This window comes from Schistocerca cancellata, chromosome 1 (assembly GCF_023864275.1).
Source record: "Schistocerca cancellata isolate TAMUIC-IGC-003103 chromosome 1, iqSchCanc2.1, whole genome shotgun sequence".
Taxonomy (NCBI): Eukaryota; Metazoa; Arthropoda; class Insecta; order Orthoptera; family Acrididae; genus Schistocerca; species Schistocerca cancellata.
In genome coordinates, this window is record NC_064626.1 from 79,090,635 (window position 1) to 79,103,361 (window position 12,727).

Consider the following 12,727-nt stretch of genomic DNA (forward strand, 5'->3'; position numbering starts at 1 on the left):
TCTGCCTTGGTGCCAATGATGGTCGTATGCGTGTTTGGCGCCGTGCAGGTGAGCGCCACAATCAGGACTGCATACGACCGAGGCACACAGGGCCAACACCCGGCATCATGGTGTGGGGAGCGATCTCCTACACTGGCCGTACACCACTGGTGATCGTCGAGGGGACACTGAATAGTGCACGGTACATCCAAACCGTCATCGAACCCATCGTTCTACCATTCCTAGACCGGCAAGGGAACTTGCTGTTCCAACAGGACAATGCACGTCCGCATGTATCCCGTGCCACCCAACGTGCTCTAGAAGGTGTAAGTCAACTACCCTGGCCAGCAAGATCTCCGGATCTGTCCCCCAATTGAGCATGTTTGGGACTGGATGAAGCGTCGTCTCACGCGGTCTGCACGTCCAGCACGAACGCTGGTCCAACTGAGGCGCCAGGTGGAAATGGCATGGCAAGCCGTTCCACAGGACTACATCCAGCATCTCTACGATCGTCTCCATGGGAGAATAGCAGCCTGCATTGCTGCGAAAGGTCGATATACACTGTACTAGTGCCGACATTGTGCATGCTCTGTTGCCTGTGTCTATGTGCCTGTGGTTCTGTCAGTGTGATCATGTGATGTATCCGACCCCAGGAATGTGTCAATAAAGTTTCCCCTTCCTGGGACAATGAATTCACGGTGTTCTTATTTCAATTTCCAGGAGTGTACATTTAGATAACTCTTCCAGAAGCATTGTACAGAAAAGTGTGCGCTATTCAGCACGGGTTCATTTATAATAGGCCTCCACCAGAACTGAAAAAGTTGAGGATTAACTCCAAGTACTCAAATGCAATTTGAAAGGTTCCTCTGTGGCACAATCTTTGTGTTGTGTACAGGAGTTCTTTGCAGTAGTTGAGTTCTGTGAGATCTGTTATTTATTGATATACTCTCTTTTCTCTTCTTTTATTAATTACTTTAAGTCTTTATTTACAAATTTTCTAATCTCCATTCTGTAAACTAGTACTAAGGTCCCATGGCTTTCAATAAATAAATGTCAAACGGTGCCTTATTTATGTAGTAAAATTGTTATCTATTAGGTTGTTGCATAAGATCGTAGCGTTTTTGTTTTGCATGTTGGTACTCCGGTTGCTGTGTGTCTATTAATCGATTGTCATTTTTTATTTTTAGTTCACTGTTGTTATCTGATTTAACATATTGTCATTTGGAGATAGTGAGTGGACACTAAAATATGGACTGCCAAGTGGAGAAACAAACATTTTCGACACATCCTTCTGTTTGACTTCGGTAGAGATGTGACAGCATTGGAGGCAGCCAGAAACATTTGTACCGTGTGTAGGATAAAGCCATTGGGCGCAGCACGACAAGAAAATGATTTTCTCGTTTTAAAGAGGATCGTTTTGCCATTATGTGAAGATGGCATCTGTTCTTTCGGACATGCAGTTTTCTAAGCATGAAATGATAATTAAATCAAGACCCTAAGCTGTCGACAGGCGTTGATATACATCAACGGGGACAGATGAAAATGTGTGCCTCGACCGGCAGTCGAACCCGGGATCTCCTACTTATATGGCAAACACTCTATCCATCTGAGCCATCGAGGGCACAGAGGATACTGCGACTGCAGGGACATGTCCGAAAAAACAGATATCATCTTCATATAGTTAAGGCTATTGACCTTCTTCTGTGCTGGATGTACACGCATTGCCCGAACTCTTACGGGACTCAGTAAGATTGTCTGCTTCGAGTAATGAGTGTAATGGGCAGGGGCACTACGAGTGTAGTGTGTGGACATTAAGTTGGGAATGTAGGTCTCACTGGGAGCGTGCAAGCGATAAGTCCCTGCAGTCGCACTATCCTCTATGCCCTCGATGGCTAGCCGGCCGGTGTGGCCGAGCGGTTCTAGCCGCTTCAGTGCAGAACTGCGCTGCTGCTATGGTCGCAGGTTAGAATCCTACCTCGGGCATGGATGTGTGTGATGTCATTAGGTTAGTTAGGTTTAAGTAGTTCTAAGTTCTAGGGGACTGATGACCTCAGGTGTTAAGTCCCATACTGCTCAGAGCCATTTAAACCATTAAACAGCGGCCGGCTGTGAAGGTAATGTTAAATAAAACTTTCTCCCATTTAAGAGCTAACAGACGTCACAGATTTTTATTTTTGATCTTTTATCTGACGCAAATTAGAAATATTAGTCAAAGCTGTATACTACGCATGATAGTAGACTTTTATTAGCTCTATTCAAATAGCAAGGGAACGCCGTGATTAGCCAAGTCCATAACTGGCCGAGAAACAATAAAGTAATTCCTTATGAAAAAGATTAATAACATGAACTTCTATATAAGTAAAAAATCTATTACCAACATATACAAATACATAATGAGGCTGTAGAATGTGTGGAAAATGGAAATGAAGTCCCATGCTTCTTGACAGAGCGTAGGGGAACGATGCGGGAGACCCGCACCGCCTTACTAGGCAAGGTCCTAATGCAGGTGGTTTGCCGTTGCCTTCCTCCGAGCGTAATGGGGATGAATATAATGTTGAAGACGACACAACAACACCCAGTCACCTCGGGGCAGGTGAAAATCCGTCACCCCGCCGGGAATCGAACCCAGGACCCCGTGCTCGGGAAGCGAGAACCCTACGGCGACACTCGAGCGGCAGACTGTAGAATGTGTAGCTAGCACAAAATTTTTAGGTATATATGTTGACCAGCACACTACATGGGATGAACATCTGAGAGAATTAGTACAGTATGCTATATCTACGAATGTTAATCACAGTGCGTAACAGCTCACGCCTAAAAACAGCATAATTTGCGAACAAACATCCTGTCATCATTTATGACATAACGTTCTATGGTGCAAACACGTAGAATATGGAAAATGCGTTCAAACTGCAAAAATAGGTGATAAATATAATGACCAAGAGTCACAAAATGGTCCAATGTATTGAGCTATCTAAAAACTCGGGTATGTTGACAGTTCAAAAAATGGTTCAAATGGCTCTGAGCACTATGGGACTTAACATCTGTGGCCATCAGTCCCCTAGAACTTAGAACCACTTAAACCTAACTAACATAAGGACATCACACACATCCATGCCCGAGGCAGGATTCGAACCTGTTGACAGTTTCAAGTAAATAATCTTTCAAATTGCAGTTTTTATGCAGAAAAAAATGAGTAGCATGTCCACAGAATTTTACCAAACGAGATACAGTGGTTGCATTTACCTGGAGAGAAAGAATGAAGTTATGGCCCGAACCGCAACGTTATACCAAGAAATAGAGTTGTATAAAAAATTGTCGGAAAGACATCAAGTACATAAAAGGACCGCGTAAATCTGAAACAAGTCTTAAAGTACAGGGCTATTACAAATGATTGAAGCGATTTCATAAATTCACTGTAGCTTCATTCATTGACATATGGTCACGACACAGTACAGATACGTAGAAAAACTCATAAAGTTTTGTCGGCTGAAGCCGCACTTCAGGTTTCTGCCGTCAGAGCGCTCGAGAGCGCAGTGAGACAAAATGGCGACAGGAGCCGAGAAAGCGTATGTCGTGCTTGAAATGCACTCACATCAGTCAGTCATAACAGTGCAACGACACTTCAGGACGAAGTTCAACAAAGATCCACCAACTGCTAACTCCATTCGGCGATGGTATGCGCAGTTTAAAGCTTCTGGATGCCTCTTTAAGGGGAAATCAACGGGTCGGCCTGCAGTGAGCGAAGAAGCGGTTGAACGCGTGCGGGCAAGTTTCACGCGTAGCCCGCGGAAAATTGGCTCATGCCACAACTGGAGACCGACAGCGCCGACTTCATCTTTCAACAGGATGGTGCTCCACCGCACTTCCATCATGATTTTCGGCATTTCTTAAACAGGAGATTGGAAAACCGATGGATCGGTCGTGGTGGAGATCATGATCAGCAATTCATGTCATGGCCTCCACGCTCTCCCGACCTAACCCCATGCGATTTCTTTCTGTGGGGTTATGTGAAAGATTCAGTGTTTAAACCTCCTCTACCAACAAACGTGCCAGAACTGCGAGCTCGCATCAACAGTGCTTTCGAACTCATTGATGGGGACATGCCGCGCCCGGTGTGGGAGGAACTTGATTATCGGCTTGATGTCTGCCGAATCACTAAAGAGGCACATATCGAGCATTTGTGAATGCCTAAAAAAACTTTTTGAGTTTTTGTATGTGTGTGCAGAGCATTTTGAAAATATCTCAAATAATATAAAGTTATTGTAGAGCTGTGAAATCGCTTCAATCATTTGTAATAACCCTGTATATTTACCAAAAAAATATCTATTTTCAATTAAAGAGTTCAAGCAATAAAAATTATTACAAACAGCGACCCATCCTGCCTACGCATGGATAGTACTAAGTATCTACGTCTGGACTACTTGTCAGACGCAGCGCTATTTTTTTTATGAGTCATCATATAGTGTTATGATTAAAATTCGGAGAACAACATTACGTAACTGAATATAATCACTTTCATATAACTTAAAGGATTTAGGCACCACACTCAAGGAAAGTTCTGAGGAGGCACGAAAATTATCTGTTTCACATTTAATTGCCGTTTGGAGCGACGTCGCATCGGAATGATGCGGAGCTACGAGCTAGTCCACTGCCCGATCCACCCAGCTTCAACACCAGTTCGGCATGAGCTGTGGGCCCTTGCTGGTGACTCGCCAGTAGTGCCTGTAAGGTGTGGTCCGCCTGGTTGCAACGTATTTCAGCGCGAGCTACAGCCACTTGCCAGCCGCCTAACTCCAGTGCCAGGTTGTCACGAAGAACATTTTCTATGTGACCTCTCCCCAGTGCAATATCGCTACGAAGTACCCTCTGCTGCGTAATACTTATAAGATAAATGCATGTTCTGCCACAAAACATTGGTATGAAGCAACCTCTGTCACGCAACATCGGTATGTAGTACCCTCCACATATCAACATGGTAGGGAGCGCCCTTTGCCACGTGACATTGGCAAGAAACACCCTTTGCCATGTAGCATTGTCGGAAGCACCTCCGTGGGATATGCATAAGGCAGGTCGATTGCAGCGATCCTAAGTTCTGTTATTTGTTTCTAAATGGCAATGGCTTCGTTTTCACAGAGGAGGGGAACTCTAATTCATCATAATTAAGCCAGTTTGTATAAAATATTTATAAATTACGTACATAATCATTTCTCATGCATCAGTCTGTCTATTAGTGAAAACTGTATACAAATCCCCTAGTAATATTGGAGATCAGATAGAAATGCGGTGGGGACTTTAGTTTACATACACTCAGGAGGATACAGATGAGTGGTCCATTCCATCCCAGAATCTAGCCGACCGCTGTGGCCGAGCGGTTCTAGGCGCTTCAGTCTGGAACCGCGCGACCGCAGGTTCGAATCCTGCCTCGGGCATGGATGTGTGTGATGTCCTTAGGTTAGTTAGGTTTAAGTACTTCTAACTTCTGGGGAACTGATGACCTCAGATGTTAAGTCCCATAGTGCTCAGAGCCATTTGAACCTAAAATCGAGGCATGTAAACAAGTACACTAAATACAAGTAGACAAATACAGAATACAATGCGTCAGTGGAGCGCTGGACTGTGCTTTGCTGCAATACATCTACATCTACATGATTATATCACTAACAGGGCGCGGGAAAAACGAGCACTTAAATCTGCGAGCTCTGATTTCTCTTATTTTATCACGATGATCATTTCTCGCTATGTATATGGGAGCCAACAGTATATTTTAGTATTCGAAGGAGATTGTTGGTGATTCAAATTTCACGAGAAGATCCTGTCGCAACGAAAAACTCCTTTGTTTTAATGACTGCCAGCCTAATTCACGTTATATGTCCGCTGCATTCTCTCACCTATTTCGCGATAATACAAAACGGGCTATCCTTCTTTGAACTTTTTCGATGTCCTCTGTCAGCCCTATCTGATGTGGATGCCACACCGCACAGCTAATCCAGAAGAGGGCGGACAAACGTGGTGTAAGCAGTCTCTTTGGGAGACCTGTTGCGTTTTCTAAGCGCTCTGCCGATAAATCGCAGGCTTTGGTTTGCTTTACCCACAACATTATCTATGTGATCCTTCCCATTGAATTTATTCCTAACTGTAATCCCTAAGTATTTACAGCCTTGAGATTTGTTTGATTTATGGTGTAACCGAAATTTAGCGTTTTTTTTCAGTTGATTGGTTGGTTGACTTGGGGGAGGGAACCAAACAGCTAGATCGTCGGTCCATCGGATTAGGGAAGGAGGGGAAAGGAAGTCGACAGTGCTCTTTCAGAGGAACCATCCCGGCATTTGCTTGAGGCGATTTAGGGAAATCACGGAAAACCTATATCAGGATGGCCGGACGCGGGTTTCAACCGTCGCCCTCCCAAATGCGAGCCCACTGTGCCAACCACTGCGCCACATCGGTTGGTCTTCTTTTAGTACTCGTATGAATAACTTAGCGCTTTTCATTGCTTGCCATTTTTTGCACCATACAGATATCCTGTCTAAACCATTTTGCAGGTTTTTTTGATCATCTGATTACTTTAGAAGGCGGTAAATGACAGCATCATCTGCAAACAAGCTAAGAGGGCTGTTCGGATTGTCTCTTATGTCGTTTATGTATATCAGCAACAATAGACGGCCTATAACATTTTCTTGGGGGACACCAGATATTACTTCTGTTTTACTTTCAGTCAATGCCGCAACACGGTCCAGCATCGAGTTGATTACGCGCCTAATTTTGCACTGAAGCTGATTGGCCCACAACTCTTGAACAGCCACCTCCAAATCATCTACAGAGTAACACGGTGTCATTGGGCTCTTCAATTGATCCCACACACGCTATGTAGGAGACAAGTCTGGGGAGCAGCCAGCCATGGAAGAGTCGGACCTTGACGTAGGAAGTCTTCAGCAATTCGAGCTGTATGTGGACGAGCGTTATCTTGCTGGAGAAGTGCCCCTGGTTGACGGTACAGTAAAGATCCCACATAACGTCGAAGAATGTCAGCAACATAACGCTGGCCTGTTAAGGTTCCACATACCAGCTGGTGGGGACCAGCTATCGCTTGCTATGCCACCCAGACTATACAGGGTGGTCCATTCATAATGACCGGGCCAAATATCTCACGAAATAAGCATGAGACGAAAAAACTACAAAGAACGAAACTCGTCTGGCTTGAAGGGGGAAACCAGATGGCGCTATGGTTGGCCCGCAAGATGTCGCTGCCATAGGTCAAACGGATATCAACTGCGTTTTTTTTAAAAAAGGAACCCCCATTTTTTATTACATATTCGTGTAGTACGTAAAGAAATATGAATGTTTTAGTTGGACCACTTTTGTCGCTTTGTGATAGATGGCGATGTAATAGTCACAAACGTATAAGTAGGTGGTATCACGTAACATTCCGCCAGTGCGGACGGTATTTGCTTCGTCATACATTACTCGTGTTAAAATGGACCTTTGACCAATTGCGGAAGAGGTCGATATCGTGTTGATGTATGGCTATTGTGATCAAAATGGCCAACGGGTGTGTGCGATATATGCTGCTCGGTATCCTGGACGACATCGTCCAAGTGTCCGGAGCGTTCGCCGGGTAGTTACGTTATTTAAGGAAACAGGAAGTGTTCAGTCACATGTGAAACGTCAACCACGACGTGAAACAAATGATGATGCCCAAGTAGGTGTTTTAGATGCTGTCACGGCTAATGGGCACATCAGTAACAGACAAACTGCGCGAGAATCGGGAATCTCAACAACGTCGGTGTTGAGAATGCTACATCAACATCAGTTGCACCCGTACCATATTTCTAAGCACCAGGAATTTCATGACGACGACTTTGAACGTCGTGTACAGTTCTGCCACTGGGCACAAGAGAAATTACGGGACGATACCAGATTTTTTGCACTCGGTTTGTTTAGCGACGAGCTTCATTCACCAACAGCGGTAACGTAAACCGGCATAATAATATGCACTATTGGGCAACGGAAAAATCACGATGGCTGCGACAAGTGGAACATCAGCGACCTTGGTGGGTTAATGTATGGTGCGGCATTATGGGAGGAAGGATAATTGGCCCTCATTTTATCGATGGCAATCTAAATGGTGCAATGTATGCTGATTTCCTACGTAATGTTCTACCCATGTTACTACAAGATGTTTCACTACATGACAGAATGGCGGTGTACTTCCAACATGATGGATGTGCGGCACATAGTTCGCGGGCGGTTGAAGCGGTATTGAATAGCATATTTCATGACAGGTGGATTGGTCGTCGGAGCACCATACCGTGGCCCGCACGTTCACCTGATCTGACGTCCCCAGATTTCTTTCTGTGGGAAAAGTTGAAGGATATTTGCTATCGTGATCCACCGACAACGCCTGACAACATGCGTCTGCGAATTGTCAATGCATGTGCGAACATTACGGAAGGCGAACGCTGTTGAGAGGAATGTCGTTACACGTGTTGCCAAATGCATTGAGGTTGACGTACATCATTTTGAGTATTTATTGCATTAATGTGGTATTTACAAGTAATCACGCTGTAACAGCATGCGTTCTCAGAAATGATAAGTTCACAGAGGTAAATGTATCACATTGGAACAACCTAAATAAAATGTTCAAACGTACCTACGTTCTGTATTTTAATTTAAAAAACCTACCTGTTACCAACTGTTCGTCTAAAATTGTGAGCCATATGTTTGTGGCTATTACAGCGCCATCTATCACAAAGCGAAAAAAGTGGTTCAGCTAAAACATTCATATTTCTTTGCGTACTACACGAATACGCAACAAAAAATGGGGGTTCCTATTTTAAAAAACGCAGTTGATATCCGTTTGACCTATGGCAGCGTCATCTAGCGGGCCAACCATAGATAGTACCATCTGGTTTCCCCCTTCAAGATAGACGAGTTTAGTTCTTTGTAGTTTTTTCGTTTGACGCTTATTTCGTGAGATATTTGGCCCGGTCACGATCAATGGACCACCCCGTATATTACGCCAGCTGTGCGGGCGTTGTGGCCCGCGACAGTGTGGGTGGAACTGTACCAGGCTGCCTCCACATGGGATTATCATCAGTTCTCGAAACGAATCAGGATTCATCAGTAATCTCCGCATTTTGCCAATCTGTGGCAGTCCATATAGATCAGGCTGCGTTGGCACCATTGTAGACGGAGTCGCCGATGTCTCGGAGTTGACGGCAGTACACAAGAGCGCCTGGCCTGCAAATTCGCATCCGCAAGGTGCCTGAAAGTCGTTTCTTGGAACAACTGGCACCCGTACATCTGCTTCCGTAGTGGAGCGAGTCACTGAAGGATCCCTGATCGCTTGCCGCACGATCTTTTTTGCTTCGTCGTCTCCCTGGTCGCTCCAGATCAGGCACGTCGCACCTGGGTGTTATCTCGTGTCCACTGCTCCCAACATCGTCTGACGGAACACTGAACGATCGACCTGGAGACCCACACTGTGTGTCGACCTGCCTGCGGTTTCCATGCCGATAATTAGGCCCTTCTCACGCTGGCTTAACTGTGAGTAATGTCGTCTAATACGTCTGCCTGGCACTCGGGATGTGATCGTCACGTTTATGACTCGTATTTTTTTTCCTGTATTGTAATTTTAATCACCTGATACAGGCGGGCTGGCAGCAGCATGGTACGCTGCTCTTCAGCCTTAAGTGGAACAATAACATGACATATAGGTGATACAGGCAAGACAGTAAAAACGTCGGGCAAAAAAAGGAGATAGAAAAAACAATAAACAAGAAGCCGTTCACGCTGGACGCGAAAAAACAGTAACACTTGGAACACGGCGCACAGAACACGGATGACGGCGACGGCACACGTGAACAGTTGAGGCGTGACGGTGACAGAACACTAAACACAAATCGAGGCACACACACAACACACAGATGGCGATGATCTCCGGCGCGCGAAAGTCCACTGAGCGTGCACGAGTCCGGGGACCTGCCAAGAGCGGAGGAGGAGGAGGAGGAGGAGGAGGAGGGGAATGGGAGAGGGGAGAGAAGAGAGAAGAGATGCCATGGGCAGAGGAGAGAGGGGGAGGGAGGAAGGGGGAGGGGAAGCCCGGGGGAAGAGGGGAGGAGGAAGGGGGGAGAGGAAAGAGAAGGGAAGGGAAGGGAGGGAGGGAGGGAGGGAGGGAGGGTGCCTAAAGGAAAGGACACAGGAAGTGGGGGGGGAGGGTCAAAGTTGATAGGAGGGGTAGATGGAGGGGAGGAGGACATCATCAGGGAGGGGGAGCTGGCGGAAGCCACCTTGGGAGAGGGTAAGGAGGGTGGAGAGATGGAGACCGGGTGGGACGTGGGAATACAGGCGCAGCAGCGAGCGGGGGTGGGAGAAGATCGGGGAGATGAGCGGGTGAGGAGGATCGAGTTTACAGGAGGTGTACAGGATCCGTATCCTTTCAAGGAAAAGGAGGAGGTGGGGGAAGGGGAGGAGATCGTACAGGATCCGCGTAGGGGAGGGGAGGCGGATGCGATAGGCAAGGCGGAGAGCATGGCGTTCAAGGATTTGGAGGGATTTGTAAATGGTAGGGGGGGCGGATATCCAAGCCGGATGGACATAACAAAGGATAGGGCGGATGAGGGACTTATAGGTGTGGAGGATGGTGGAGGGGTCCAGACCCCACGTACGGCCGGAGAGGAGCTTGAGGAGACTGAGTCGGGCGCATGCCTTGGCTTGATTGTCCGGAGGTGGGGAGTCCAGGAGAGGCGACGGTCGAGGGTGACGCCAAGGTACTGAAGGGTGGGAGTGAGGGCGATAGGTCGGCCATAGGTGGTGAGATAGAAATCAAGGAGGCGGAAGGAGGGGGTGGTTTTGCCTACAATGATCACCTGGATTTTGGAGGGATTGACCTTGAGCAACCACTGGTTGCACCAAGCAGTGAACCGGTCAAGATGGGATTGGAGAAGGTGTTAGGAGCGCTGTAGGGTGGGGGCAAGGGCAAGGAAGGCGGTGTCATCGGCAAACTGGAGAAGGTGGATGGGGGCTGACGGCGGCGGCATGTCCGCCATGTACAAAAGGTACAGAAGGGGGGAGAGGACGGAGCGTTGGGGCACACCGGCAGAGGGGAAAAAGGTGTAGGAATCTGTGTTATGGACGGTGACATAGGAAGGACGGCGGGAGAGAAAGGAGCCGATCAGACGGACGTAGTTAATGGGAAGGGCGAAGGTTTGGAGCTTGAAGAGGAGACCGGAATGCCATACGCGGTCATAAGCACGCTCGAGGTCCAGGGAGAGGAAGATTGCGGAGCGACGCGAATTAAGCTGTTCGGAAAGGTTTATGACTCGTACACTATGCGACGTTTAAATAAAGCCCCTTGCCGACTGCAGCGCCACTGTAGCGTCTGTAGGCATGTGCAAAGGCAAGGCATCAAACTTGGATCATTTGCATATCGGATTTCACTGTACTTATTTGCCTGCACAGTTTCTTGTTTGTACCTTTCTTCCCTTAAGCCGTCGGCACACGGACCGTGCAGCAGACGTTATGCGTTGAGCGTGCTGAGTTTCTGACGTCATAGCACGGAATAGCACGTTCGGGAGTCTTTCCGAACGTGCAGAGCAATATCTAGCATGTGAGATATTGTGAGCGTGCGACCTGAGCATTGACCAATGAGATGGCACAACGCCACCTACGTCACATGCGCGCCATCTCCCTTCAGCACAGAGTTGTGACACGCCATATTGGCATTCATTTCAAGTCTACACGTTTATGTGCCGTTTCTGAGCTTCAGCAAATTGAGAATCACTGGAAAGCCCGTTGTTAACTGTGTGATTCGTTCCAATAAAATAATGAGAAACATCATATTTGTGGCAAAAGAATTATTGTAGCTTGCGTATTATGAGAGAATGCTATTTGAAGGCAGTGACACACTGAAGATCGACCCAAAACCCATTGTTCTTGGTACAATTTGTTATTGTTAAATTTCAGTCAGCAACATATCTACGATTAAAGTTTTCAGCAAGTGGTAATATGATTGGTTGTCGGAAGTGTGTTATTGGTTTAGTGCACGTACTCGCCTCGGCGGTACGTATACTGAAATTGGAACGATACAGAGAAGTGCGGGCATTGGAGCAGATGAGATGTGTTCCCAGTCTTAAGTTTCTCATCTGTTCTGACTCCCTGAGTGCCCTTCAGACCATGCAACACTTGTACCCAGCGGATACGGTCGTCCAGAACATCCACGATGCCCTACTCCACCTGCAACGGCAAGGGAAGGAGGTTTCTTTCTGCTGGGTGCCGGGGCACGTGGGTCTTAGGGGAAACGAACTGGCAGATGTGGCTGCCAAAAATGCATGTTCCCTCCCTCACGTTGTTGAATGTGCCGTCCCCCTCCATGCTGTTACCTCCCTCCTGCGTTTTCGTGTTATGTGTCAATGGGAAGAGGAGTGGCTGGCAGTCGGTGAAAATAAGCTGCGTCTGGTTAAGGCCACCACGCGGCCATGGCGTACGTCCTACCAGTCATGCAGGCGGGATGAGGTTCTCCTCACTCGCCTCCGCATCGGGCACAGTCCCTTAACGCACGGTTTTTTACTCCGCCGGGAGGACCCCCCAATCTGCAGTGCTTGTGGCGTCCAGATTACGGTCCGCCACATTTTACTTGACTGTCCTTTATTCTCTGACCAGAGAGCGGTGGTTTCCTTGCCACCGGATTTGCCCTCTATTTTGCAAGACGACGCAACGACTGTGGTTAAGGTCTTACGGTTTTGTGTCC